This window comes from Hyperolius riggenbachi, chromosome 2, assembly GCF_040937935.1.
Source record: "Hyperolius riggenbachi isolate aHypRig1 chromosome 2, aHypRig1.pri, whole genome shotgun sequence".
Taxonomy (NCBI): Eukaryota; Metazoa; Chordata; class Amphibia; order Anura; family Hyperoliidae; genus Hyperolius; species Hyperolius riggenbachi.
The window spans coordinates 316,857,424-316,884,912 of record NC_090647.1 but is presented as its reverse complement, the minus strand read 5'-3'; the positions used below and the strand labels follow the sequence as shown (position 1 = coordinate 316,884,912).

The 27,489-nt window shown below is 45.1% G+C and overlaps 1 protein-coding gene across 4 annotated transcripts in view; it reads left to right on the top strand.

Moving 5' to 3' along the window:
- The window catches only part of EPB41 (erythrocyte membrane protein band 4.1), a 228,181-nt gene that overhangs the window by 36,995 nt on the left and 163,697 nt on the right, over window positions 1-27,489 (top strand). Inside the window, exon 1 of one of the 4 annotated variants that reach the window (XM_068269169.1) lies at window positions 24,319-24,459. The exons of 1 other annotated variant lie outside the window; for it this stretch is intronic. The gene's annotated coding sequence lies outside the window, so the exon portion shown is untranslated. Of the gene's footprint in view, window positions 1-24,318; window positions 24,473-27,489 lie in introns of those variants that run through there. 2 more of the 4 variants (XM_068269168.1, XM_068269166.1) reach the window with 2 other exon arrangements.

Genomic DNA, 27,489 nt, shown 5'->3' with positions numbered 1-27,489 from the left:
CGCTAAAAATGTATGCATTAATGTTCCTGCACCAGTGGGAATGCATAAAAATGTACGCAATGCGGCCCGCCAACGCCGAGGTCGCCAAAAACGAAACTAGCTGGTGGGGGGGACTGGAGCAGCAGTGAGTGACTACGAGGGCACAGGATGGCTGCATGGGGCTGGTAGAAGCCCCAGGTAAGTGAAACGAATTTTTTTTTTTTTTTTTTGCCCGATTCTTTTAAAGAAGGCAAATAGAAATGTAGGTATCCAATCAGCTCTGTGTCATAATACCTTGGTCTAATCAGAGAACTGATTGGCTCCAGATAACATGGTGCAAATCCCATTCTGGAAGGCAGTGAGAGTGGCTTTTAGTGAGGAGAACATTAGATTTAAGCCATACATGCTAAACTGCAAATATGTCAAAGTACTGGTTAATAATTGTTAAATGATAACTATTGCAAAAAAAAAGTAAAATTTAAAACGCATACATATAACATGCACTTTAAATTACTATTTTCCTGTTGCAGTAACTGGTGAAATCTCACAGATCTGTCAGGTTTTGGTCTATCTTCCCATGGCATATTCTCAGTTATTTATTTATATTACAAAAGCACTTTCTTACCGTTTGTCCGGGTTATTACACCATTTAAAATATGTCCCTATCACTATGTATGGCGACGATATTTTATTTGGAAATAAAGGTGCATTTTTTCAGTTTTGAGTCCATCACTTATTACAAGCCCATAATTTTAAAAATAACAGTAATATACTTTACTACATACATAGTAAAAAATTTCAGTGCCTAAGGTAACTATTTATGTATTTTTTTTAACTAATTTTTTTTTTAAATTGTGTACCTATTGGCGTGTGGGAGGTAAGGGGTTAATTTTGAAAGTACAGGGTGGGCCATTTATATGGATACACCTTAATAAAATGGGATTGGTTGGTGATATTAACTTCCTGTTTGTGGCACATTAGTATATGTGAGGGGGGAAACTTTTCAAGATGGGTGGTGGCCATTTTGAAGTCAGCCATTTTGAATCCAACTTGTTTTTTCAATAGGAAAAGGGTCATGTGACACAAACTTACTGGAAATTTCACAAGAAAAACAATGGTGTGCTTGGTTTTAACATAACTTTCTTCTTTCATGAGTTACTTATATGTTTCTGACCACTTATAAAATGTCTTCACACACAGATAGGAACACCGAAGGAGAAATGCTAACACAGGCTTCCAGTATCCGTAGTTTCAGGTGCTGCACATCTCGTATCTTCACAGCATAGACAATTGTCTTCAGATGGCAGTGTGGTATATGGGGTACAAAGATAGTGGGGCCGGGTCCGAGCATTCCTAGATGAACAGTTTCCTGGAAAGTGGATTGGTCGTCATGGGCCAGTTGAATGGCCCCCAAGGTCTCCCAATCTGACCTCCTTAGACTTTTATCTTTGGGGTCATTTGAAGGCAATTGTCTATGCTGTGAAGATACGAGATGTGCAGCACCTCAAACTATAGATACTGGAAGCCCGTGCTAGCATTTCTCCTGCCGTGTTGCTATAAGTGTGTGAAGAGTGGGAGAAGAGGGTTGCATTGTGAATCCAACACAATGGGCAGCACATTGAACACCTTTTCTAAGTGGTCAGAAACTTGTAAATAGCTCATGAAAGAATAAAGTTATGTTAAAACCAAGCACACCATTGTTTTTCTTGTGAAATTCCCAATAAGTGATGTGTCACATGACCCTCTTATTGAACAAACAAAAGTTGGATTCAAAATGGCCACCATGGTCACCACCCATCTTGAAAAGTTTCCCCCCTCACATATACTATTGTGCCACAAACAGGAAGTTTAAAGAGACTCTGTAACAACAAAAACCTCCCCTGGGGGGTACTCACCTCGGGTGGGGGAAGCCTCCGGATCCTAATGAGGCTTCCCACGCCGTCCTCTGTCCCACGGGAGTCTCGCTGCAGCCCTCCGAACAGCCGGCGACAGAGCCGACTGTAGCTTTAATATTTACCTTTGCTGGCTCCAGCGGGGGCGCTGTGGCGACTTTCGGCACGGAAATAGACGGAAATACCCGATCTCCGTCGGGTCCGCTCTACTGCGCAGGCGCCGGAAACTTGCGCCTGCGCAGTAGAGCAGACCCGACGGCGATCGGGTATTTCCGCCTACTTCGGCGCCGACAGCCATCAGAGCGCCTGCGCAGGAGCCAGAAAGGTAAATATTGCGTCACGGCTGTACGGAGGGCTACAGCGAGACCCCCGAGGGACGCAGGACGGCGTGGGAAGCCTCATTAGGATCCTGAGGCTTCCCCCACCCGAGGTGAGTACCCCCCCAGGGGCCGTTTTGTCGTTACAGTTCCTCTTTAAGATCACCAACCATTCCCATTTCAGTAAGGTGTATCCATATAAATGGCCCACCCTGTAAATGTCATTATCTGGAAATTTTTATTTCCAGATGTAATTTTACTATTTAACCGCCCTTGCAGCTCACTTCTGCATGCGGAAATTTCCTCCACAAAGCGGAAGTAATGAGTGCATGGGACAGAAGGGGATTTGTGAAAGACTGAGCCATCTCGTTGACTGAGTCGATTTTTCATACGGGGACTGAGATCAATGACTGGGGTGCGCACCAGGCAGCGGCAGCAGTGTAGCCAATCTGGATGGATATATCCGTCCAGATAGGATTAAGTGGTTAATTAACATAACTAATGTAACTTAATGACAGTATGTTTGTTTAGGCTGAAGTTTCCCTTTTAAGTATCTCATGTTGAACCCTTCAGCTTGGGTATACTTTAACCATTTCAGCCCGCGGGGATTTTTCACCTTATGCATCAGAGCAATTTTCACCTCCCATTCATTTGCTAATAACTTTATCACTACTTATCACAATTTATTGATCTATATCTTGTTTTTTCCGCCACTAATTTAGGCTTTCTTTGGGTGGTACATTTTGCTAAGAATTTATTTATAAATGCATTTTAACAGGATTAATAAGTAAAAAAAAAATCATTTTCTCAGTTTTTGGCCATTATAGCTTTAAAATAATCCACGCTACCATCATTAAAACCTATATATTTTATTTGCCCGTTTGTCTATTATATCATTTAAATTTTTTCCCTATCACAATGTATGGCGCCAATATTTTATTTGGAAATACAGGTACATTGTTTCCGTTTTGCGTCCATCACTATTTACAAACGTATAATTTAAAAAATGTTTGTAGTATACCCCCTTCAAATGCATATTTAAAAAGTTCAGACCCTTAGGTAATTATTTGTTTTTGTTTTTTTTTTGTTTTTATTGTATTTTTTTTCCATTAAAAATTTTATTTGGGTAATATTTTGGTGTGGGACAAACAGTTAATTTTTAATGTTATATGTGTAAATTGTAATGTAAAAAAATATGTAGATGTAGTTTTACTATTTGGCCACAAGATGGCCACCTTCATTTTTGTTTTCCCTCCTTGTAATTCTCGCTAAGCGGAAGTACCAGGGGGATGCGGAAATTTTTTCCGGGCAGAAAAACTGAAGCCTCTTGTGAGAGCGCTTTGGTTTTTCTGCTGGAAACAGGGATCGGTGATCGGGAACCATATTACCGTTCACTGATCCCAGGGCTACCGGAGGACACCACGGGGGCGCGCGCGCGGGAGCGCAGCAGAGCAGCCGCACGGACACGAGCTTCATGTCCGGGCGGCAGAAATGGTTAAGCACAGCAGAGCCCATAAACAGCCAAAGAAGTTGGCCTTCACCACTGAGTACTGCTGATTGGTTGAGACTGCTGGTTAAATGCGTTCCGGATAACCGGGACTCTACTGTATATAACTATGTCCCCTTTCAAATGAGAAACTGACAGGCAGTGAATTCCCTGCCTTTTTAGCTGCTCTTCTGCACTGGCTGAATGCTTGCTAGCGCTTGGTACACCTTCCCCTGACCATGGAGTCAGATCTGACCGCAGCACAGCTGTGCTTTAGACTAGACTCGACATGTCACAGTCCTCTGCCGCCTTTTAACACCTCTGCATGTCAGTGCTAAACATGTGTGGTGCTACTACCGCTGCAATTTGCCTGCATTTCAATTGCACCCGAATTTCACTGGTGGAGGGGAGGCTGAACTGCTCAGCAAGCGCGCAGTTCAGCCTCCCATCTGAAAGAGGCCTACCAGAGTAAGAGCATTTATTTAGACCTCAGGTTACATTTAAACTTAAATAATGCTGTTTACAAGTGAATGTTTTTACATGTGCTTTGCTGTTTGATACAAGTGCAGCACATTGTGAATAGAGCAAATATTTAATAGAAAGCTTTTGTTGGGACAAGTCTGATCAACATACTGTAAAGTTTCTGTGCATTAAGCATAATTCCTGGCAAAATTCAGGTAGTAATACCCATTGCTATTGTGTGAGCTAAGCTTCCTGTCTCTGTTGCGTGGAGTGTATTCTCCATGTAGCCCTCTGGGAAATCCACAAAAGGCTATCTCTGAATCTCTAGTGGATTAATATAGGACAGTTGCAGAGACAAACAGGAAGTTCAGAATCACAGCCAAGCACAAGATATTTGTGGAATACAAAACATGCATAAATTTGTTTAGCTACATCAGCTAGAACCTGACAGGGGTTTTAACACTCTCTAAACGCCAATCGCAATGATAAGCACATGAAGTGGAAAACGGCCCTTACTTGCATAATCCTTAAAGTGAACCTGAACTGAAATTTGGGACAAAAGTTAGATACTTGCCATAGACACATCTGGACAGTCCTGAGGCTTCACTCATTGTCCTCGACCTCACCTATCCAGCGCCGTGATCCTTTAAGCCAGGGGTGTCAAACTCAAATACTAAGTGGGCCAAAACTGAACACTGGGACCAAGTTTTGGGCTGTATAAAAGTTTCCTGGTGTCTAGTGGTCCTCCTCCCTCCCATATACAGGTCCCTGGTGTCTAGTGGCCCCCGTCTCCCCTATACTGTTGCCTTGTTTCTAGTGGCCCTCTTCAGTTCCTTACAGGGATGTGGAGTCGGTACAGAAATACTCCGACTCCTCAGTTTAGAATTGCACCGACTCTGGTTCCTCGACTCCGACTCCTCCTAATTTGCATATTACAATCTTGTTTATTGAAATTATGTAACATGAAATGCATCTCTTAACTGCCAATACTTAGGAATTTTAAAAGACAACTGAAGTGAGAGGGATATGGAGGCTGCCATATTTATTCCCTTTTAAACAATACCAGTTACCTGGCTATCCAGCTGATCTTCTGCTTCTAATACTTTTAGTCCTAGACTAAAACTAATCTTTGGTAAGAGTACTTGTAGAAGGTACAGACCGGAAAACAAAGAACATCAGGCCCTAGGCAATTTAACAGTAGGTACATGTAAGAGTGATGTGCAGGTACTCTGTAGGAGAATGAGGCAATTCTTCCGCTATTACAGATTCTTCAGGTACAATCTGAACCAAGTTTATGGGTGATGGACAACACCTCTGTGTTCAATGTGCACAACATTCTCAGTGGATTCCCTGCAGCTCTGTGGGGAGTGCATATGTATAGTACTACTGTGTAACAAAGTAAACCTGAGACAGATGAAATTAAAGTTTTATACATACCTGGGGCTTCCTCTAGCCCCCTTCAGGCTAATCAGTCCCTCGCTGTCCTCCTCCGCCACCTGGATCTTCTGCTAGGGGTCCAGGTACCTGAGCCAGTCGGGCGTAGTGTGCATGCACACACTCCGCCACCGGGAGCGCACTACACTTGCGCAGCACTATTGCGCAGGTGCAGAGTGCTCCTGGCTGTGGGAGCGGCACCCGGCCGGACTGCGCTGACTGGCTGAATTACCAGGACTCATAGCAGAAGATCTAAGTGGTGAAAGAATAGCGAGGAACTGATTATCCTGAAGGGGGCTGGAGGAAGTCCCAGGTATGTATAAAACTTTTCTTTTCATCCGTCTCAGGTACCCTTTAATTCGTAGTCCTCAAATTTTAACATATCAAAAGTATTTGATTTCACGAGCAAAGGGAGTACATAAATTTGCAAAACCAGCATCAATGCAGATTTCCATCTCATTGACCATCTCTATTAGTTACACGTCAGTCTTTATTCTTACAGCATAGAGGTTATTTAGTGAGTGTATGTATATACATACATACATACACCAGGGGATGAGCAGCACAAACCAGATTATATGCAATACTATGCAAAGCATGCACGCAGCACTGGAGATCCCCAGTCTCCATAAGAAATATATAAATACAGAGGTGCTAGGAAAGGAGTGACAGGGGCTCTTGGTTACGCTTTAACGCGTTTAAGCTCACCAACTGTGCCAAAGTGTCCCCAATCTGGTGAGTCCTACTCTAACCAGGAAAAAATGCTAGTTTATCAGCTTTCTATTGGGAGCCATGTACACATTATTTATACAGCACGGTGGCGTAGTGGTTAGCTCTCTCGCCTTGCAGTGCTGGGTCCCTGGTTCGAATCCCAGCCAGGGCACTTTCTGCAAAGAGTTTGTATGTTCTCTCCGTGTCTGTGTGGGTTTCCTCCGGGTACTCCGGTTCCCTCCCACATTCCAAAAACATATGGATAAGCTAATTGGCTCCCCCTGAAATTGGCCCTAGACTACAGTACTTACACTACATAATATAGACATATGGCAATGGTAGGGATTAGATTGTGAGCTCCTTTGAGGGACAGTTAGTGACTATATATATATATATATATATATATATATATATATATATATATATATATATATATATATATATATATATATATATATATATATATATATATATATATATATATATATATATATATATATATATATATATATTAGTACAGTGCTGCGCTATATAAATACTAAATAATAATAATATGTAGATCTGACTTTTTAAAATAGGACTGCTTTATTGAAGCAGCACAAGTAACCATTTGATTGGTTTATTTCATTTTTGTGGACTAAGCAGAGCTATTACTGTATATATAAATGTATGATAACTATTATCTGAGAAATAGAACATTTTTATCATATTTTCTATTTTAATTAGTTTCAATTCATAAGGAGTCAGAGTTGGTGCATTTTTTTTCCCGACCCCAGGTACCCAAAAAATTGCTCCAACTCCTCGACTCCGACTCCACTGCCCTGGTTCCTTATACCGTTTCATTGGGTTCTAGTGGCTGTCCTCAGTTACCTGGTGTCTAGTGGCCCCTTTCCCTCCCCTATACAGTTCCCTGGTGTCTAGTGCTTTCCCCCTTCCTCCCCCATATGGCTTCCTTGGTGATCTTATAGCTTCAGGGGTGGTCTACAGTGGGCCAAACATAATGCAAAGTGGGGAAAAACTTTAGGGCCAAATTTCATGGCTGTATGGGCCAGATTTGGCCCACGGGCAGGAGTTTGACATGTATGCTCTAAGCAAATCCAACAGGAGCTGCACTCCCCTCAGTGTAAGGGCCCTTTTCCACCAGCGCGTTTGCGCTGGCTGAATCGCAAAACCGCAAACCGCTAGCGATTTTACAATCGCTACGGTTTGCTTTTTAACATAGGAATCGCGGTAGGTCATTTCCACTACGGCGATTCGCTTTTGTCGGGAACGCGAGGCGGAGCGATAATTGCCGCGATTTTGCTATGCAGTGCATAGCATAGCAAAATCGCGGCCGCAAACGTCGGGGGAATCGCCGGTTTTGCGATTCAGCAATCGCTAGCGTTCAGCATGAACGCTAGCGATTGCAGGTGGAAAAGGGCCCTTAGAGTGCAGCAGCATTGCACCTGCACAAGTATGGTCCGGCACCTGCGCAGTAGCACGGAGCCACGCATGCACGGCTCTCTCCTTCGTGCATGAGCGGCTGTATGCTAATGCATAGGGGTGGTCAGGACTTGCACAGGTACAGTGCAGCTGTGCTTATACATGGAGTAAAGAAAAAGGACACAGGAAGCTTACTTCTATCTTAGTAAATATATATTTTTTTTTTAATTACAGGTTTGCTTTAAATTTGAACCTGAAGTGAGAAAGTAAATAATAAAAAGTTAGATACTTAACAGAGGGAAGCCTCTGGATAGTCCAGAGGCTTCCCCACATCCTCCTTGAGACCAGCAAGCTACTGCTGGGTCCCTCTAAGCATAGCTGTATACGAGCGCTAGCATACTGTGCATATAGAAGTATGGTCTGTGCATTTCCAGTAGCATGAAGCCACTTGTGAATGGCTTTTTCCCCCCTTCGTGCTACAGGCTGTGATCATTCACACAAATTAAGAAGTGGGGGTTGAGGAGGATCTGGGAAGCCCACACATGAATAGGGCTACAATTTTTGGTGTTGGCAGCATGAATCCATGAACTCAACTTACTTTGTGTTAATAGTCCAGGCTGATAATAGCTGTAGAACAGGAGAATTGTAGCAGGGTTTGTGCAGTGAACAAGTCTGCAAAAATTGTGTGCTGAGCCCATGATCGCATGAACTAAATGGAATGACATACATTCACAAAGCTTTTTCCTGTCCTTACTAAGGAATCTGTGTCTTTATTTGTGATCACCATATATTTCTTAAAGCATTCAAGTGTACCTGAGATGGCTTAAAAGTAAAAAAAAAAATATACATACCTGGGGCTTCCTCCAGCCCCCTTCAGGCTGACGGGTCCCTTGCCATCCCGCCAGTGGGTGCACGCGCAGTCCTTTGTTCGGTAGCATTCTGCGCCTGTGCAGTAGGTACTGCACAGAGGCAGAATTCTCCCAGACTGTGCATGTGCAGTATGTGTCAACTGGCTGAAATACCGGGCTGCATTGCAGAAGATCTAGGAGGTGGAGGAGGATAGCGAGGGGGCTTTAGTCCAGTAACACTTTGTAAAATTCACCTTTAATGGTGGGAGGAGGTAACAGGGACACTGCATTCACACGGTTTTGGTCTGTGTCTACACAAAGGTAAAAGAACTAAATTATGTGAGCCAGTCAGTGGTTATGAATGTTTTTTCTCTGGATACGATATGGCCACTGCTGTGGTAGAATTCCCTTTCAGAATATTAGGCGGTTTCTATGTAGACTTTGCAAACTGCTTTGTTGAGCCAATGAGCCATGGTAACTTTAGAAGCCATTTTTGCCTAAATAGTCTCATGATGTAGAGCAGTATTTCAAAATGTTCACCTAGAGAAACCCCGCTGCATATTTTCAGATCTCAGTGAACAAATGGTTGAAGGAAAGTTTGATTTTTTTTTTTTTTTATGGTATTAAGGGTCTAAGTTCATCTTTTTTTGTATCACCAATCTAAAAAGTACGTTTTACAAATGGAAAGAGCAAGAAAACTTTAATTTTCAAAGACTGAACTCTAGTGGTAGAAGTTGAAATTGCAGCGCTAACTAAGTGGATGGAGAAGGAGAAGAAGACTTGACAAAAGCTGGTCACATACATCTATTTTCACCCGACAGATTCGATAAATCTGATTGAATCTGCTGGTTATCAGTGATGCAAGGAGCTGCATTGATTGCAACTTTGATCAATTTTCAGTTAAAATTGATTTAAAATTATAATTGGACATTTAATTTCAATCGATTGGATGTGATGAGGGTGTGGCAGTAGGTCGACTGCCCATTGTGTTGTACTGTCTTGAACAAAGCAATGCTGCAGTTCGATAGATTTTAAATACATTTCATGGTGAAATGTATTTAAAATCTTTGTGCAGTGTATGGGGAGATTTGATCCCTCTCTGATCAGATTCAGATCAGAGGGCCATTGGCTAATACTGTGTTAAAGGACAACTGAAGCAAGAAGTATATCAAAAGATGGTGTGTATTAAAAATCCTTTCCATGCACAATGTTTTTTTCCTCCTCCTGCAAGATTAAAAAGACCAACCCCCCCCCCCCCCCAAAAAAAAAAAACACCTCAGTGAACATAGTTTTTCTCCTGTGTATACACCTGTGGGCATGTTACCACCATTGCTCCTGTAGTGTATAAATGATGGGTATACTTCACTCTGCAAACTCCAGGAAGCCTACACTCACCAAGCTAATGCAAACTATGGAAAGGTCGAGTGGCAGCATTGCCATACCCACCCCATACCACCTGAGAAGGGTGTTTAGCCAGCATCTCTGCCATGCCTCTCATCTCAAAAGGCATCACTCTGCAGTATACTTCAAGGCAGAAGAAATGAGCTGAGCAGCAGTGGTTATTTACGGTTTTGTATAGGCAACTGTAGTAGGTGATGATTTTGACTGGGCAACTTTTAATGTTGTATAAAATTAACATAAGTGTTGCATCAACTCAAAAATTACTGGGCCATAGGTAGCTCCTGACCAAGAGACACCTAGGATCCGAGGACAAAAAAAAATAAATATAAAATATATTTTAAACTTGGTGTGTCATGGTGTTAGGTGTGTTGTGGATCTTATCCCTCACAAATTATGTCCCCCTTGAACCACTTGTGTCCCCCTTGTGCCTGGTTATGTCACTCATGTTTTCCCCCTTGTACCCATTGTGTCCCCCTTTGGCCCTATTATACATCTCGTTTCCCTCTGTGTTCCATGTACCTTTTTGTGTCCCCTAGCCCTGTGCACAGTATATGAGCAGGGAAGCAGCTTGTGTCTCACCTGCACTGGCACCTCAATGCAATGAGCGACCTCTTCCATCCTTAACAGCTTCTCCTGATCGCGTCATTACTAGAGATGTCACGAACGGTTCCAGGCGCACTTTGGGGGTTCGCGTTCGCCTGCATCAGGCGAACTTTTGCGGAAGTTCGATTCGCCCCATAATGCTCTATTGAGCAAAACTTTGAGCCTCCATATCACTGTCAGCAGACACGTTATTGCCAAACACACTGGTCTCACTGCTGTAAGCCCACCCTCCCTCCTCCAAGCAAGGTCCTTATACCATTTGACTCAGTTGTCTTCCTACGCTAATTAGTTATGGGACAGCTGCTACACACTCTGCTAGGGAGATTTTAATTAGCCTCTTGTGGGTCTCCTCCTCCCACCTCCCTCCTCCCACCTACCCTTCTACCTATTCCCTCCTACCGCAGGGAGGAGGGTCTCATCTGCCAAGGAATTATACTATTTCAAAAACCAGTTTACATCATACCATAGCTGGGAATCGAACCCAGATCTCACTGTGTGGTGGGCAAGCACACTAACCACTGTACCACAACAGTAGTAACTGAAGCTGGCCTAAAATTTACCATGTATGCTCAATGCAATATACATTAGGTTGCTTAAAGGGAACCTTAACTGAGAGTGATATGGATGTTTCCTGTAAACAATACCAGTTGCCAGGCAGTCCAGCTGATCTTTGTGTCTGCAATAGTGGCTGAATCACACCCTGAAACAAGCATGCAGCTAATCCAGTCTGACTTCAGTCAGAGCACCTGATCTGCATGCATGTTCAGGGGCTGTGGCTAAAAGTATTAGAGACACAGGATCAGCAGGCAATTCGGGCAACTGGTATTATTTTAAAAAGAAAAATCCATATCCTTCTCAGTTTAGGTTTCCCTTTAAGGATTTGTAGCATAAAAGCCAACTTACATTGGCTGGGATTAGAACCTGGGTCTCACTGTGTGGTGGGCAAGCACACTAACCACTGTACCACAACAGTAGTAACTGAAGCTGGCCTAGCATTTACCATTTATGCTCAATACAAGAGAAAAAGTAGACAAGACAAATAACATTTATATCACACTTTTCTCCTGGCGGACTCAAAGCACCAGAGCTGCAGCCACTAGGGCATGCTCTATAGGCAGTAGCAGTGTTAGGAAGACTTGCCTAAGGTCTCCTACTGAATAGGTGCTGGCTTACTGAACAGACAGAGCTGAGATTTGAACTCTGGTCTCCTGTGTCAGAAGCAGAGCCCTTAACCATTACACCATGCAGCCACTGCTTACTGATATGTAGCCAGACATGGCCTTGTCTTTTGTGTTCAACAGTTGTCCAAAGAGAACCCCAGATAGCAAGGTAGATTCATATATATCTCTATATCTAGATTGAGCATAAATGGTACATGCTAGGCTGGCTTCAGCATGTAGTGTTGGTGAGAGAGAGAGAGAGAGAGAGAGAGATGAATCCCCTTGCTATCTGGGGTTCTCTTTGGACAACTGTTGAACACAAAAGACAAGGTCATGTCTGGCTACATATCCGTAAGCAGTGGCTGCATGGTATAATGGTTAAGGGCTTTGCCTCTGACAGGAGACCAGAGTTCAAATCTCAGCTCTGTCTGTTCTTTAAGCCAGCACCTATTCAGTAGGAGACCTTAGACAAGTCTTCCTAACACTGCTACTGCCTATAGAGCATGCCCTAGTGGCTGCAGCTCTGGTGCTTTGAGTCTGCCAGGAGAAAAGTGTGATATAAATGTTATTTGTCTTGTCTACTTTTTCTCTTGTATTGAGCATAAATGGTAAATGCTAGGCCAGCTTCAGTTACTACTGTTGTGGTACAGTGGTTAGTGTGCTTGCCCACCACACAGTGAGACCCAGGTTCAAATCCCAGCCAATGTGAGTTGGCTTTTATGCTACAAATCCTTAAAGGGAACCTAAACGGAGAAGGATATGGATTTTTCCTTGCTAAAATAATACCAGTTGCCTGAATTGCCTGCTGATCCTGTGTCTCTAATACTTTTAGCCACAGCCCCTGAACAAGCATGCAGATCAGGTGCTCTGACTGAAGTCAGACTGGATTAGCTGCATGCTTGTTTCAGGGTGTGATTCAGCCACTATTGCAGTCACAAAGATCAGCTGGACTGCCAGGCAACTGGTATTCTTTACAGGAAACATCCATATCACTCTCAGTTAAGGTTCCCTTTAAGCAACCTAATGTTTCTATTGCATTGAGCATACATGGTAAATTTTAGGCTAGCTTCAGTTACTACTGTTGTGGTACAGTGGTTAGTGTGCTTGCCCACCACACAGTGAGATCTGGGTTCGATTCCCAGCTATGGTATGATGTAAACTGGTGTTTGAAATAGTATAATTCCCTGGCAGATGAGACCCTCCTCCCTCCGGTAGGAGGGATTAGGTAGAAGGGGAGGTGGGAGGAGGGGACCCACAAGAGGCTAATTAAAATCTCCCTAGCAGAGTGTGTAGCAGCTGTCTGATAACTAATTCGTGTAGGCAGACAACTGAGTCAAATGGTATAAGGATCTTGCTTGGAGGTGGGAGGGTGGGTCCTCCAGCAGTGATGTGTATTTCACTCAATCAGATGTGCCTTCAGGTATTAGAGCTCTTGAAACATGTTTTCTATCATTTTTCCAGCCGGTAGAAGCTTTTTAAAATTTTCAAACTTCGCCTCCCCATTGAAGTTTATTGCGGTTCGCGAACTTTTTCGCGAACCGAACCTTTCGCGGAGGTTCGCGACATCTCTAGTCATTACATGCGGCAGGTACTAGAGGACATTGGTCATCGCATGGAGGCACACAGAGCAGGTGAGACAAGTGCTGCTGCTTTGGCTGTGCAGTACACTCTGCATGCTGAACAGGGCTGGGGGAGCATAGAACAGGGAGCCCCAATCGGCGGCATTCTTATCAGTGAGTTTTAGTAAGTCTTTTGGTCTAAAAAAATATGGTATTGGGATGTCATTATGCATCACTGCACAAAAGTGCTATGAGAGAAACCCACGTCAGAGCTGGAGGTGAGCACACAGTGAAAGACTGGCTGTGCCTCATCCCATCCCCTTGCCATCTTGTGCAGGCAATTATGTGATGATGGGGTTTGGATAGCTTGCAGACTAATGTTCAGTCTATAGGTAGCTATACACTTAGTGATGATGGGCAGATTCAACCATAAGACAAATCTCTCTCTAATCGAATCTGATTAGAGAGAGCTCTGTTGGCTGCCCATACACCACTAGCCGGATACCGATCAATTTCAACATGAACTGACACTGCTATCCCCTAATGTTAAATTGTTTCCCTGCTGCCTAGTGCAAGTGATACGTTACCTGTCTGCGGCCTCCACTGGCTCCGGGTTGCCTAGTAACGTGGACGTGAGTGTGACGTCTTCCCTGAGCCAGCGGAGAACAAACAGACGCTGCAGACAGGTGATGTATCACTTGCACTGGGGGGGGGAACATGTAACATTAGGGGGACAGCGCAGGGGGTTTTGTCGATCATCCCGATATCGCACGCCGTTACTGCCACGCACCCCAACCCAATCAAGCAAGTTGGCGTTACATCTTGCAGCATGTGCGATTAACTAATGCGACCAATTTTGGCCCGAAATTGGTCGCATTGTCGGGCATGCACTTGATGGCACCGATTTTCATTCGATTATAAAATTTGAATTGGATGGTCGATCGGCCGTTGAGTTGCCTGATGTATGGCTACCCAAACCAAACAACATCTGACATTGCAAAGAAAGCCAGTTTTGCTAATCCAGCAAGCCAGGTAATAAAAAAATACACAAATCGTTTATGTGCAGCACATACGTGTATAAGAAAATATAATAAGCCTGTTCTAGGGCTTTAAAAAAAAAATTGAATACACCTAGAGTTCCTTCTCCTGGGAATCCTTAACAAATCAAGTCTTTTCACAATATGATTCCTGTATGCCTAACACCACAAGCATTGAATTAGCTGCAGTAGCTATGCACGTCACACACGTTACTAATTGATGGCATAAATGAGCAACCTGGGGCATGTCCTATTTCTCAGCATCCTAAGAATCTTCCTTGGGAGTACCAGAAGGTGAACTCCAACAAGTGTATTTCCCAGCTGCAGAGCTATGTACCTGAGGCATGTACTACGCTTCAGGACACAGCATGTTTATCTGTCCGCTGTTGACTCTTCCCTCTCATACCGTCTGGTTTACAGCACAGAAAATGCTTTTGTACAGAGTTAGCCAAGAGGAATATTTGAGTAGAAAAATATTTTTCCTTAAGATCCATTTTAATGGAAAAGTTTCATTACAAAAAGGTGTAAGAGATCTAGTCCTCTTTGGGCATATTTACATAGGCTACTTTCACACTGATATGCTTCGTTGCTATGGATAAGATATTTGCACAGCAAATGTGAAGTGATTATAATGGTAGGTTCACATTGGCACATTAGCAGTACACTATGGCAGAATCTAAATAATGCAAGGCATGTTGTACATTACTGAACAAAGTGCTTGTTTACAGTTGCAGTGAAGCATGCTTTTTATGTACTTTATGCATTGCATCCAGAGCAGGATCATCCACAAGGCAACCTAGGCAGGTGGCTGAGTCTCAGTGGGTGTCAAAGGCCCCAATGGCCACTTTCTCTCTGACCCTTGTCCCATCTAAGATTACCAAAAGGTGGAACAAAAACTACTTTCTTGCCTAGGGCCCCCATTGTATTTTAACCTCCTTAGCGGTAACCCCGAGCTGAGCTCGAAGTAAGCCGCAGTGGAGGATTGCTCAGGCCCTGCTGGGCTGATTTGCATAATTTTTTTTTTTGATGCACGCAGCTAGCACTTTGCTAGCTGCGTGTAACCTCCGATCGCTGCCCCTCCGCGCCAATTTGCCGCTACCCGCCGCGTTAGAGGGTGCCCCCCCAGACCCTTGTGCGCTGCCTGGCCAATCAGTGCCAGGCAGCGCTGAGGGGTGGATCGGGACTCCCTCTGACGTCACGACGTCGGTGACCTCATTGCGCCCATTGCCATGGCAACAGGGGAAGCCCTAAAGTAAATCCCGTTCAGAACGGGATTTCCTGATGGGCCTGATCGGAGGGGGCAGGGGGATGCCGCTGCTCAGCTGCATTATTTAAAAAAATCATGTAGCTACATGATTTAAAAAAAAATAAAATTTAAAAATAGTGCTGCGCTGCCTCCCTGGCAGATTTAATTGACCGCCAGGGAGGTTAATCCATCTTTAGTTGCATCGCACATGTAAAACACACGATTTCCAGCATCTTGCAAAGGTTTTTATCTGATGGGGAGTTCAGCTCAATAGAATAGACTGTGTAGAGTATGGCTCTCATACTACATGAAGGGGGTAAAATTGGTCTGTGATCTTTCATTAATCTTTCAAGTGTGTACACAGCTTAAGGTCCATGCACGTCCAGAAGAACAAAGCTGCTTGTGCATGGAGAAAAAAAAAAGACATGCAGCGTCATTCTGTTGCACGTGTGCGGACCTTACTTGTGCATGTGCTGTCCGGATGTGCAAAAATTTTTCAGCAATCTGTTTAATAGGTTTAGAGGGACACTGTGCTGGAATGATGGACTGCAGGAGGATCCGGGAAGCCTCTGGACTATTTCTGTTATTTAATGGCAATTAAGAGACAATTACCATATTTATAAAGTGGGGATTGCCACTAAATAAATTGCCAGATAGTCTTCTCCACTTTCAGGCCCGGTGCACACCAAAACCCGCTAGTAGATCCGCAAAATGCTAGCAGATTTTGAAACGCTTTTTCGTATTTTTCTGTAGTGTCTCACCTAGTATTTTGCGGTTTTGGGAAGCGTTTGTTGTAGTAAATTTCATATGTTGTTACAGAAGCTGTTACTGAACAGCTTCTGTAACAAAAAAAACGCCTGCAAAACCGCTCTGAACTCCCGTTTTTCAGAGCGGTTTGCGTTTTCTATACTTTACATTGGAGGCAGAAACGCCTCCGCAATCCAAAAAATGCCTCACCCCGGGAGTATGCGTTTCAGCAAAACGCCTCCCGCTCTAGTGTGAACCACCCCGTAACGCCAAAAACCCCACTCGGTGTGCACCAGCCCTCACTGTGGTAAACCCTAAGCTTCAACGGAGAAGATTTGCATCAAGCACCAGTTTCCAACTTTAGGGGCCCTTTTACACTCACAGTTGTATTTCAGTGAGATTGTAATGTAGCTGAAAAGTCAGCCTACAGTACAATGGACATATTTTTCACTGCCACTGTAAACACATGCATTACCTGGTTAGCGCACAGCATGCTATGTTACTGTACCAGATCTCACCACACTGTAGGGCACACCATGTGCACCACAGAATATGCTGTCGCTTTATAAATCAATAATAATATGTAATCTCCATGAGAATATCATTGCATTGTGTTAGTGGTAACTGGCAATTTCTTAAAGGGAACATGAACTGAGTAAAATTTAAAATAAACACATGATATAGCTGCAAATGAATATTATATACTTACCTCACAGTCAGTTCTTCTCAGAAGCTCACCATTTTCTTCTTACGATTCCATCCAGTTCTAATAAGATTTTGTCAGAACTGAAATATACCAGTTGCTGTCAGTTACCGTATATATCAGCTGCTGTCAGTTACAACTGAATGTGCGAGGTAATGTCAATGTTTCCCTATGGCTCAAGTGGGTGATTTAACAGCGTGCTGACCAGGAAGCTGTTATGAGGTCATGGCCATTTTGAAAATGGATGACAGAGAATTCCATTGATCACAGTGGACAAACAGGATGCAGGAGAGGAGAAAGAGTTTGAGGAGTAGACTACACCGGAGGTAAGTATGATGTGTGTATGTTTATTTTGACTTTTCATTTTCAGTTCAGGTTCTCTTTAAGAAATAAGAAAACCTGTGTTTGCTACTTTAGGCGACTTATTGGTACTTCCAATGAGCTCCTGACAGCCAGTAAACAAAATATGACCACCCAGTTATAAAATAAATATACATTTAAAAACATGGCGATTAGGGTGGGACTTAATAGAATCACATGTTTTACCACAAAGTGGGAACCCAAGCAAAATTATATAAAATGTAAGTTGCGTCCAGTGAAAAATGGCGCCTGCAAAATAATGGCGCCCCCTTCTGCCCGATATATGTTTAAAATGATATTTATCATTTTAAAGGTTAAAATAGTGCAAACCTTTAAAAACGAAAATTATCGTTTTAAAACTTTTTTTTTTTTTGTCCTGCCTGAACGATATTTATCGTTTTAACCCCTGCTTCGCTGCCGTTTGGAAAATATCTGCCCGCCGGCTTTAATGTTTAATAGCAAAGCCCCCTTAAAAGTTAAAAACACCAAATTTGCAGGGAATGTTAAGAAGAAAATTGTGAACAAGAGGAAAACATTTTTTTTCAAAAAGACCTTATAGTTTTTGAGAAAATCGATTTTAAATCTTCAAAGAGGAAAATGTATCTATTTAAATCGCGTAATAACATTTCCGTGGCGGAAACAATTCTCGCCGACTTTAGCAGTTAATAGCAAAGTCCCCTTAAATCCTAGCAACACCAAATTTGCAGGATATGTTAAAAAGATACTGGGAAACATTATTTTAAAAAAAAATTGAAACATTTTCATTTTTTTTTTTAATTTAAATTTTTGGGATATGTTTGAGTGTGGGAAATTTTTTTAAAAAAAAATGACGTGGGGTCCCCCCCTCCCAAGCCTCTGTAACCCCTTGTCCCCCATGCAGGCTGGGATAGCCAGAATGCAGAGCCCCGGCCGACTGGGGCTTCGCACCCTGAGCTATACCAGCCCGCATGGTCCATGGTATGGGGGGGGGGGCTTCGGGGGGGAGGGGCGGCCAAGCCTTCCCCTCCCCCCCGGAGCCCTTGTCTAATCCATGGACAAGGGGCTCTTCCCCACCTCCGGTGCCCCAGGAGGAGGTTGGGGCGACGACTCCCTGGGGGGGGGTTCATGGTGGCATCTGGGAGTCCCCTTTAAGAAGGGGAACCCAGATGCCTGCCCCCCTCCCAGGAGAAATGAGTATAGGGGTGCACCCCTTACCCATTTCCATAAAGGGTTAAATGAAATAAAAACGCAACAACGAGAAAAGTCCTTTAATGTTCTAAATTAACCAGAAATACCTGTACCTTTAAGAAAAAAATCCGAAGCCAATTAGGTCCCACGACAGTATCCTCCATCTTGCGATCTTCAGAAATTTAGAACATTAAAGGACTTTTCTCGTGGTTGTGTTTTTATTTTATTTAACCCTTTGTGGAAATGGGTAAGGGGTACTTTGTACCTCTATACTCATTTCTCCTGGGAGGGGGGTGGGCATCTGGGGGTCCCCTTCTTAAAGTGGACTCCTAGATGCCACCATGAACCCCCCCCCCAGGGAGTCGTCGCTCCCCGCCTCCACCTGGGGCAAGGGAGGCGGGGAAGAGCCCCTTGTCCATGGATTGGACAAGGGGCTCCGGGGGGAAGGCTTGGCCGCCCCTCCCCCCCCCCCCCCCCCCCCCCGGAGCCCCCCCATACCATGGACCATGCGGGTTGGTATAGCTCAGGGTGCGAAGCCCCAGTCGGCCGGGGCTCCGCATTCTGGCTATCCCAGCCTGCATGGGGGACAAGGGGTTACAGACGCTCGGGAGGGGGGACCCCACGTCGGTTTTTTTTTTTAAAAATTTGGTATCAATTTTTATTTTTTTATTGTTCTGAGTGTGGGAAATAAATTAAAAAAAAAGACGACGTGGGGTCCCCCCTCCCGAGCCTCTGTAACCCCTTGTCCCCCATGCAGGCTGGGATAGCCAGAATGCGGAGCCCCGGCCGACTGGGGCTTCGCACCCTGAGCTATACCAGCCCGCATGGTCCATGGTATGGGGGGGCTCTGGGGGGGAGGGGCGGCCAAGCCTTCCCCTCCCCCCCGGAGCCGTTGTCCAATCCATGGACAAGGGGCTCTTCCCCATCTCCGGTGCCCCAGGAGGAGGTGGGGTGACGACTCCCTGGGGGGGTTCATGGTGGCATCTGGGAGTCCCCTTTAAGAAGGGGACCCCCAGATGCCCACCCTCCTCCCAGGAGAAATGAGTATAGGGGTACAAAGTACCCCTTCACCATTTCAACAAAGGGTTAAATGAAATAAACACAATAACGAGAAAAGTATTTTAATAATCTTAATTAACCACAAATACTTAACTGTACCTTTAAAAAAAGTTCCCACGCCAATATATCCTCGGAAATGATCCAACGAATAACAATATCCTCTTATCTTGCGATCTTCAATTAACTTGATTGAAGATCTCCCACGCCAATTAGAATACTATACCTTACAATTCGTCCTGCGTAGGGACGCATAGCACGGCTCCCGCTGTCCTCCCCGCCTCCTCACCTGTCACCTTCACCTAGCCTCTGGTGCACCCATGGGTGCCACCCTAGGTGAGGGTGACAGGTGCAGGCAGGTGGGGAGAGACAGCGGAGCTGGCAGCTATAGGTCCGCACAGGACACATCCTAAGGTATAGTAACCGGCTCTTTGTAGCCGGTTCTTTTTGTATTGAATCAAATGAATCGATTCATTTGATTCAATACAAAAAGAACTGGCTACTAAAGAGCCGGTTACTATCCTAAGGTATAGTAACCGGTTGATTCAATACAAAAAGAACCGGCTCATTTATGAACCGGTTACTATACCTTAGGATGCGTCCTGTGCGGACGTATAGCTGCCAGCTCCGCTGTCTCTCCCCGTCTGCCTGCACCTGTCACCCTCACCTAGGGTGGCATCCATGGGTGCACCAGGTGCCAGGCTAGGTGAGGTGAGGAGGCGGGGAGGACAGCGGGAGCCGTGCTATGCGTCCCTACGCAGGACGCATTGTAAGGTATAGTATTCTAATTGGCGTGGGAGATTTTCAATCAAGTTAATTGAAGATCGCAAGATAAGAGGATATTGTTATTCGTTGGATCATTTCCGAGGATATATTGGCGTGGGAACATTTTTTTAAAGGTACAGGTAAGTATTTGTGGTTAATTAAGATTATTAAAATACTTTTCTCGTGGTTGTGTTTTTATTTCATTTAACCCTTTGTTGAAATGGGGAAGGGGTACTTTGTACCCCTATACTCATTTCTCCTGGGAGGGGGGTGGGCATCTGGGGGGTCCTCTTCTTAAAGGGGACTCCCAGATGCCACCATGAACCCCCCCCCCAGGGAGTCGTCGCCCCACCTCCTCCTGGGGCACCGGAGGTGGGGAAGAGCTCCTTGTCCATGGATTGGACAAGGGCTCCGGGGGGGAGGGGGAGGCTTGGCCGCCCCTCCCCCCCAAAGCCCCCCCCATACCATGGACCATGCGGGCTGGTATAGCTCAGGGTGCGAAGCCCCAGTCGGCCGGGGCTCCGCATTCTGGCTATCCCAGCCTGCGTGGGGGACAAGGGGTTACAGAGGCTCGGGGGGGGGGGACCCCACGTCATTTTTTTCAAAAAATTTCCCATACTCTGAACATATCCCAAAAATTTAAATTTAAAAAAAATAAATAAAATGTTTCAAGTTTTTTTTTTTAAATAATGTTTCCCAGTATCTTTTTAACATATCCTGCAAATTTGGTGTTGCTAGGATTTAAGGGGACTTTGCTATTAACTGCTTAAGTCGGCGGGAATTGTTTCTGCCACGGAAATGTCATTACGCGATTTAAATAGATACATTTTCCTCTTTGAAGATTTAAAATCGATTTTCTCAAAAACTATAAGGTCTTTTTGAATTTTTTTTTCCTCTTGTTCACAATTTTCTTCTTAACATTCCTTACCCATTTGGTGTTTCTGGCATTTAAAGGGGCTTTGCTATTAACCGCTAAACTCGGCGGGCGTTTAATTTTCCCACGGTCAGAAGAAGAATATTCAAAATCTATTATCTCAAAAACTATAAGGTCTTTTTGAAAAAAAAAATTTTTCTCTTGTTCACAATTTTCTTCTTAACATTCCCTGCAAATTTGGTGTTTTTAACTTTTAAGGGGGCTTTGCTATTAAACATTAAAGCCGGCGGGCAGATATTTTCCAAACGGCAGCAAAGCAAGGGTTAAAACGAAAAATATCGTTTGGGAGCAATACAAATATAAAACGAAAAATATCGTTTGGGAGCAATACAAATATAAACGATAAATTTCGTTTTTAAAGCCGGCGCCGTTTTTTAGCTGTCAAAAACGAAAAATAACTAGCGATAGTGGTTCCCTATGGGGCGCTGTTTTTTAACTACGATAACTGGCGCCATTTTTAACGGACCCCTGTGAGTTTATGGGGCACACAAAAATTGCATTGGTGTACAATTCATAATGCAATTTTATGTGCAGTTTAAAAAAAAATGGACTCAGCAAATTCCATTTCCCTGCACACTGTATAAGAATTGCATCTACAAAGATTGGATACAGAAAGGTATGCATTTTATGTAAAAAAAAAAAAAAAAAAAAAAAAAAAAAAAAATAGAAATGTACATGCACATAAAAATGCAAAAAAAAAAAAAAAAAAAAAAGTGCAGAGAAACACATGTTACAAAATGCATGGTTTTCTGCACAGATAAGTGCTCTCTCAGGGCTGGTGCACACCGAGCGGCTTTTTCATCGTTTCTGCAGCCGCTTGCGGCTGCGGATCCGCTTGGTCAATGTATCTCAATGTGGTGGTGCACACCAGAGCAAGAGGTGTTTTGCAGAAACGAAAAATGCCGGGGTGAGGCATTTTTTGGATTGCGGGTGCGTTTCTGCCTCAATGTTAAGTAGAGGAAAAACGCAAACCGCTCTGAAAAATGCCTGTTCAGAGCGGTTTTGCCGGCGTTTTTGTTACAGAAGCTGTTCAGTAACAGCTTTACTGTAACAATATATGAAATCTACTATACTGAAATCCGCTGCAGCAATCCGCAAAACGCTAGCAAAACGCCATAGAAAAATAACAAAAAGCGTTTCAAAATCTGCTAGCATTTTGCGGATCTGCTAGCGGGTGTGCACCAGGCCTCAGAGACTGGGATTTAAAAAAAAAAAAAAAAGCAGTCTAAATTCATATTGTCAAATTTCATAGAGCTTTAGGCACTTTTCACAGAGTTAAAAAACGGTCCCTTTCTGTATTGGAAGGGAACAGATCCAGTGTTACCTATGGATCCGTACACATCCATCTGTTGAAACGGATCCGTTCTGCAGGATCTGTTGAACGGGACTGCAAGTTTTCTGCTGCACAAATTTTGCAGACCGCTGAGTCCAGCGGAGTGGAAATGGAAGCTAAAAGCACTTTATTGGGGGCAATGAGGAAATGGAACGTTTCTTCACATTAGTGAAGAAATGGACTGTTCTAAATAGAAAAATACACTGTGAAGGTGGGGGTCGGGGGGGGGGCAGTCAGGGCCGGTTCAAGTAGCAATTGGATCCTAGGGCAAAATTAGCCTGGGGGGCCCCCCGACACCCCCCGACCAAAAAGCGTCATTAACCACTTAGGGACCGGCTGAATAATTTACGATCTGTGCTGCGTGGGCTCTTCAGCCCCCAGCACAGATCTGGTTTCAGGCAGGGCGATCAGACTCCCCCCCCCCCCCCCCCCCCCTCCTTTTTTCACCCACTAGGGGGATGTCCTGCTGGGGGGGTCTGATCGCCGCCGTGCTGTGTGGCCTAGCGGGGGTGCTTCTCAAAGCCCCCCTCTGCAGCGCTATTCCCCCCTCCCTCTTCTCTCTTTTATGGGCGGTATAGGACGGTGATCTGTCCTGTACCGCCTCTGATAGGCTTCAGCCTATCAGATGCCGGCGATCCCCAGCCATTCAGAGGACGGGGATTGCCGATCTCCTTTACCGTGCTACTGTGACAGCGGCGCCATAAGATGTAAACACGGGATTTCTTCCCCGCGTGTTTACATTTCGCCTGCGAGCTGCGATTGGAGGCTCGCAGGCTGTTCACGGAGCCCCCTGCCATGAACTGACAGGAAACAAGCGGCCGTTTCCATGGAGATACAGAAAAGACCAGCCGCCGTTGGGTTAAGGCTTTGTTGCAGCCAAATTTCCCTCCTGGGCCCCTGAGCTGGCTGCTGACCCTCCCCCAATCACCTCCCAACTTAACTGTGTTCCCTAGGACTTCTGCAGTGTCTATGTCAGTGTAGTGTCTCACCTGCCCGCCAGCACAGATGTGACGCTACTCTGCCAAATACTCTGCAGAGTCCCTGGGGTGCAACAGTTAAGATGGGGAGGGACACCTTGGGGGCCCCTACAGGCTCTGGGTCAATTGCCCATTTTTTTCCTATGGTAACTCCGGCCCGGGGGGGGGGGGGGGTTAATGGAACAGAAGCAGCAGAATGAAAACCCCAGTGGCAGCTGAGTGAAAATGGATCCGGTAACGGATGATCAAATCTGTTTTCTTATTCTTTTTGACCGTTATCCATTAAAAAAGGTAAATGTTATTTTAGCCACTTTCTGGTTTGCAAACGTACCAACTACCCAAGTACGCATGCAGTAGTGCATATATATTCCAGCTGGTGGCAGCAGAGGACACACAGAGGACCCATGTAGGTCCCGTTACCTGTTCAATGATACGTGCTCGTAGCTGGTGGGGAAGCTGGTGTTTGCGCCTCATCGCTTGTCAGCCGATATACCAGCTAATGGATATTTCAGATACAGGCCACCTCGTGTGTCGGCATGGCTAGGCTGCCAGGCATTATAAGCCAGTGACCTCTAGCTATTTACAGCACCTCATTAGGTTTAGCGCGTCTAAATGGATTCAATAACGTGCCCTCATTAAATATGGCTGCGTCAGGTTCTATGATTCCCCCCCACCCTGTATACCTATCCTAGAGCCCAGACAATGGTACTGTGGCTACGCCCCTCAGTGATCGTGTTCGTCGCATCCAATGATCGTCTACTGAAGTGTTTACCGACAGGGCAAGAGGTGCAGCTTACGGTCTATCTGACTGTGGGATCACGTGTGTAAAGAGAAGCGCGGGAAACCGGGGCAGTATCATCGTAAGACCCGTATGTACGTCTGTGTCTTTAGTGGATCCTGGGAGCCGCTGTACGCGTAGCGCTCTATTGGCGGGCAGCGCTTCGTAGTACACAGTAGTGTACGTGATGCTGCTTGTGATGATTCTGTGTGCATTCATTGCATAAAGGACCACTTAGGTGCACATGTAGATTGGCTTTATGAAGAGAGATGCGACTGCTTGCAATGGCCTGCAGCGACACCAGTAGATTTTTTATTAATGGGCATGTGTAGAATGAAGGCAGGCATTGAGGCATTCATAGCGTTACGGTAGAAATGGAAAAAATAGTTGTTTCACTATTACATTTTAGGAATATCTAATTCATGTCATGTAAATGTTAAAAAAAAACACCAGTATTGTTGTTTCCAGTTTTATCCATTGATATTGGAACTATGTTCATTTCTGAAATAAAACCAGGTAATAGAATGAATATATGGAAAGAAATCAACAAAACCAGGACTTACAGAGTGAATTGTGGCAGGGTATATGTAGGTTGGGATGTGTTGTACCATAAGCCTACATTTACAGTTCACATTGTGTTCCCTATAAAAACAGGATTGCAACTGAACATAAAGGTTACACTGGGATATTACTGGGCGGTTTTGTGGTAATGCAGTGCATTGGGATGTGCACGCTGTTAAACCACCACACGTCAGTAACGCTAAATGTCACAGGTGTTGCATGGAAGTACAATGTCACCTGCATAGCTTTTTGCCATATTCCTGACCCGATTTGTTGCACAGAAGAGACAAGTGGCCAAAAAGGCCCACTGCAGCACAATATAGCAGTGTACTACAGTACAATTAATATGTTGGAACATCAGACATTGGGCCTTATTCAAGCGGAGCAGTGCTTTTCAGCGCTGCTAGATTTGGGCGCAGCCGGCGCCTCCATAGACTTCAATAGGAATCATTCCTATTGAAGTGCTCAGTGAGTAACGTCGGCTCCGTCAGAAGACAGAGCCGAAGTTGCTTAAAAACATAATAATTCGGCCTCCAGCAATCGCTGGAAGCCGAATTATTTCATTCCCCCACTATCCATGTCGGCCTGGAGGGGGAATAGTAATTAAATCGGCCCGGACTTGTGCAGAAGCAGGATCAGCTATATACCGCTGTATCCTGCGCCCAAGTCTACTGGCGCCGATTTCAAATGTACGCTTATTCAAGCCCCTTTTTTTCAACTAAGTTCTCTCCTATGAGATATTTTTTTCAGCTTCTGTTTTAAATATATTTTTATTTAGTGCTAACATTAGACACTGCAGTTGAATCACATTACAGCGGTAATATTACCGTGCACACAGCAATATTACCCTTACTAACAGCAGTAAGGACCGCAAGTTAAAGGACAACTGTAGTGAGAGGTATAAAAAGGCTGTCATATTTATTTCCTGTTAAACAATACCAGTTGACTGGCAGCCCTGCTGATCTATTTGGCTGCAGTAGTGTCTGAATAACCCTAGAAACAAGATCTGACAATGTCAGAAACACCTGATCCGCTGCATGCTTGTTCAGGGTCCATGGCTAAAAGTATTAGAGGCAGAGGATCAGCATGACAGTCGGGCATCTGGTATTGCTTAAAGAGGATCTGTAACGTCAAAAGATCCCCTGGGGGGGTACTCACCTCGGGTGGGGGAAGCCTCCGGATCCTAATGAGGCTTCCCACGCCGTCCTCCGTCCCTCAGGGGTCTCGCTGCAGCCCTCCGAGAAAGATGACGTCAATATTTACCTTCCTGGCTCCTGCGCAGGCGCTCTGACGGCTGTCGGCTCCAAACTACACGGAAATACCCGATCGCCGTCGGGTGTGCTCTACTGCGCAGGCGCAAGTTTCCGGCGCCTGCGCAGTAGAGCGGACCCGACTGAGATCGGGTATTCCCGTGTAGTTCGGAGCTGAGAGCAGCCACAGCGCCCCCGCTGGAGCCTGCAAAGGTAAATATTGAACTGACAGTCGGGTCTGTCGCCGGCTGTTCGGAGTGCTGCAGCAAGACCCCAGTGGGACAGAGGACGGCGTGGGAAGCCTCATTAGGATTCGGAGGCTTCCCCCACCCGAGGTGAGTACCCCCCAGGGGATCTTTTTGATGTTACAGAGTCTCTTTAAAAGGAAATAAATATGGCAGCCTCCATATACCTCTCACTACAGTTGTCCTACTACAGACTTACATCCCCCTAGTGACCAGGCCATTTTTGACAATTCTGCACTCTGCAGCTTTAAAGGAGAACTGTAGTGAGCGATATATAGAGGCTGCCATATTGATTTCCTTTTAAAGGGAACCTAAACCCTACGGGAAAAAATGAGTTTCACTTACCTGGGGCTTTTAGCAGCCCCCTGCAGCCATCCTGTTCCCTCGATGTCACTCCTGGATCCTCTGGCCCCCCGGCGGCAGCTAGTTTAGTTTTTGCCGACTCAGTCGGCGGGCTGCCCTGCATATCATTACACACGTTACCGCGGTAATAGGACGCTATAGCAGGTGACAACACGTATCTTTGTACGCGCTGACACCCACTATAGCGTCCTGTTGTACCGCGGTAACGCGTGTAATGATACACGTGGCGGTCCGCCAACACTAAGTCGTCAAAAACTAAACTAGCTGCCGGCGGGGGACCAGAGAATCCAGGAGTGACGTCGAGGGCACAGGATGGCTGCAGGGGTCTGGTAAAAGCCCCAGGTAAGTGAAACTCGTTTATTCCCCTAGGGTTTAGGTTCCCGTGCTAGACACTGGGTAAGCCGCCGGAGGGTGCCGCTCAGGCCCTGCTGGGCCGATTTTCATCATTTTTTTTTTTCAAACACGCAGCTAGCACTTTGCTAGCTGCGTGTTTGCTGTGATCGCCGCCGATGCGCCACTACCCGCCGGGATACATGCCCCCCCCCCCCCGCATACCCCTTGCGCAGCCTGGCCAATCAGCGCTAGGCTGCACTATGGGGTCGATCGGGATTCCCTGTGACGTCGATGACGTCACTCCGTTCGTCGCCATGGCGACGGGGGAAGCCCTCAAGGAAATCCCGTTCAGAACGGGAT